At 28.6% G+C, this 3,314-nt stretch overlaps 1 long non-coding RNA gene across 1 annotated transcript; it reads left to right on the forward strand.

Moving 5' to 3' along the window:
- The first annotated feature begins 256 nt into the window (after positions 1 to 256).
- Positions 257 to 3,210, forward strand: LOC116850488. Its single transcript, XR_004379362.1, has 3 exons — positions 257 to 1,906; positions 2,080 to 2,155; positions 2,304 to 3,210. It is a non-coding gene; the product is annotated as an uncharacterized LOC116850488 (long non-coding RNA).
- Positions 3,211 to 3,314: the final 104 nt, after the last annotated feature.

Here is a 3,314-nt window from a genome sequence, read left to right on the forward strand (position 1 = left end):
TTTGTCTTCAACACTAAAATCACCACTTTGAAATCGTCGAAACCATTCTCTGCAAGATTTATCCGACGGTGCAGATTCACCATAAACTTCCACAAGCATTCGATGCGCTTCAGCTGCACTTTTCTTCCAATTGAAACAGAAAATCAAAACTTCCCGCAAATGGTGCTTATTTGGAACGAAACTCGACATTTTCAACGCAGTAAAAATTAAACTTGTTGTGCAAAACTCAAAGGCTTGTAAACAATATTTGGTTGACAGATGTTGACACTTCACGATACAGCAAAAATCAGCTGTCGCCGTCAACCATTTATAGCACCTAGAGCCATTTTTTGAAAACGGACCGAACTAAGTTGTACACTCAATATAATTTAATACACACAGGCTGTTTTATAACTACTAATATAAATAGGAGAGCAGGAGAGGAGGGGGGTGATACTACAAGTCAAAATAAATAGAAAATGTTCAATAAAAATTTTTTATATGAGTGTTAAAAAAAATAACTTTGTATGTTCGTCTGGTGCACGAATACTTAGCTACATCTGGACTCAGTTGCCTTCGTTATATGTCGTTTCTATATTCGTTTGTATTTATAAATATTGTCAATAGCAAGATATTTTTTGTATCAGTTCTGCTAGTTTAACTCTCAAGTTTTTATTCTTCTAGATTAAACTATATTCTCAGTTAATCTTAGTTATTTGGCAAAATCGACTACCATGTCGAAGAAGTGAGTCAAATAAACTGTATTTTGTGATTGTTCATTTTGTTCTTTAAATAATCTGTTTATCTGGATGTCGATAATTAGGATATCGAACTTGATAGTAATTAGCTACAACAAAAACGTTGCTGCCACATATATTTAGTGTAAGAATCATGTCTGTATACTCTCGATTGTAGCCATATCGATAGAAAAATAGAGACGGAGAGTTATAAGACTCGTGATCACCACAGAACTCTCAATTAATGACGTCAGAGGTATGTGATAAAAATTTTTACAAAATACATTAAAATAAAAAAAATATATCCATAAAATGACACTTGCAATCGATATATCTGTTAAATAGTTCAGACGCTTTCTTTTTGCTCTAACACTTTATAAATTGTCGTAAAATTTACTTAACACAATTTATCTTTTTAACCTACCATTTTAAATTATCATTTTATAACGTTAATTTTACAATTATTTATTGATTGTTAGAATAAAATGAGTGTATGAAATATTTTGCAAATTTGCTCGATCGATTGCAAGTGTCATTTTATGGATGCATTTTTTTTTATGTATTTTACAAGAATTTTTAACGTGCATTTTTTCGTTTCTGACGTCATAAATTAAAGTGGCCATGACAATGACACAGACTTCAAACTAGCAAACTAATATTAAAAGTCTTGTTACTGATAGTGTTTATAAATACAATTGCCTATAAAGACTGCGTAAAACGAGGAGAGTTGAATCCAGATACAGTTAAGTGCTGACACACCGAGTGAATATTCAAAGATGTTTTCCTGGAAAATGAAGCTTCGTATAAAAAATTTTTATTCTACAGTTTTTACTGATTTTTTCCATGTAAAATTTCATTTCGCTCCCTTCCTGCTTGTATTACTAGTTTTGATACTGCACTCTATATGCAGAATGTTCAAGAAAATGAATTCGAGACTTACTGGATCTCAGTAAGCAAATTAATAACAGAGTACACTTAGGATGTTTACGACAACTAGTCGGATTTTCAATCGGATCAGGCAGTGGGACTCAAATGCTTAATTTAAAAGAATTCCCTAGATTGATCGGATCCGTGGTCGGCATTAATCGGATGTCTCTGCATTAATCGGATTGAATCAGAACATCAGGACAAGGGATAAAACAAGTTTACATTCTTCAGAGATTTAAAATAGAATAAAAATATAAAAGTAGGTATGTGCACTTAATTATTTAATTTAGTAACATCTTCTATTTTCCTTTAAATATATATGAACAGAATAATGATACCTTTACTAATGAATGTTCTATATAAAAATTATACATAACCTTACTTCTCACTGAATTTTATTCGATAACAAAGTCAATAAAAATAATATTTTTTTTAGATGTAACGAAGCTTTGAGTTTAACAAAACCAAAATGAATACAAGTGGAGATGCAACAATTGATAAACATCGATTTGGTATGTATATTATGAAATTTAACATTTTTCGAACAAAAAAATTTATATTTTATTTTTTTAATTTTTTCTATATTTTGTTACGTTCCTCTCATTGTGTTATTATGAAAGAATGTTATATAATTATTTTAATCATACTATTATTTTACAGAAATCTGTAAATTTCAATGGATGAAAGAGGCAACTAAACTTTTAATAGAAAAAATGAAATCATACATGTCATTATTCAATAATAAAAATTGCATGCACAAAGAAATATGGAAAAAAATAGTAAGCAATTTTAATAGAGAAGGTTATAAAATAATATATGAACTATGCGCTGTTAAATGGAAAAATTTAAAACGAAGATATCATAATATAAAAGATGCAAATAATCAAATAGAGGTAGAGAATATTGGAAATATTTTGATATAATTGATGATTTTTTGAACACACCAAATCAGAGACAGAACCTGTATCCATTACCTCAAGTACAAAGGGTTTTAGAATAAGGCAATCAAATTCACATAAAAAAAATTTAAATGATGAAAATGACAGTACACTGTCTGATATTTCGCATGCTGTGACATGTTGTATTAAACCACTTCAAAGAAAAAATAAGCAATTTATATGGATGGAAAAATTATATAAACAGAGGCAGCTTTACTATGAGAAAAATATAAATATGCAAGAGAGATACTTGAATTTATTGGAAAAATATATATAAAAAGATAATGTACACTAAGGAAAAGAAAATAACTATAATTAATCTTTGTGTATAATGCGAAAAAATTTTATTTTTGCAATTATTAACTCTTATTATAAAAAAAACTATTGGTTATATTAAACGCGTTGTAATACTATTAAAAAAATAGATAGTTTATTTTTTTATTAGCTAATTAGTTAGAGTTGTTAATAGAGTCATAGAGTTGTTAATTTTGTCATTTGATCATAAAACTAAATATATAATTTTATTAAACTTTGTGTAATAAGAAATTTTATTTCATATATACAGGGTGAGTCATTTTAGTCTATGGATCCGAATATCTTCCAAATTACGGTATCTACAAAAAAATGGTTTAGATAAAAGTTGACCAGGACAGAGGGGGTCATTCAATTGTACCATTGGTTTTGACCTTGAGGTCAATTTTGAAGGTTACTTCAAGGTCACGATGGTTTTTTC

The sequence above is a fragment of the Odontomachus brunneus genome, unplaced genomic scaffold, assembly GCF_010583005.1.
Source record: "Odontomachus brunneus isolate Ranch 3 - 2012 unplaced genomic scaffold, Obru_v1 Obru_scaffold_146, whole genome shotgun sequence".
NCBI lineage: Eukaryota > Metazoa > Arthropoda > Insecta > Hymenoptera > Formicidae > Odontomachus > Odontomachus brunneus.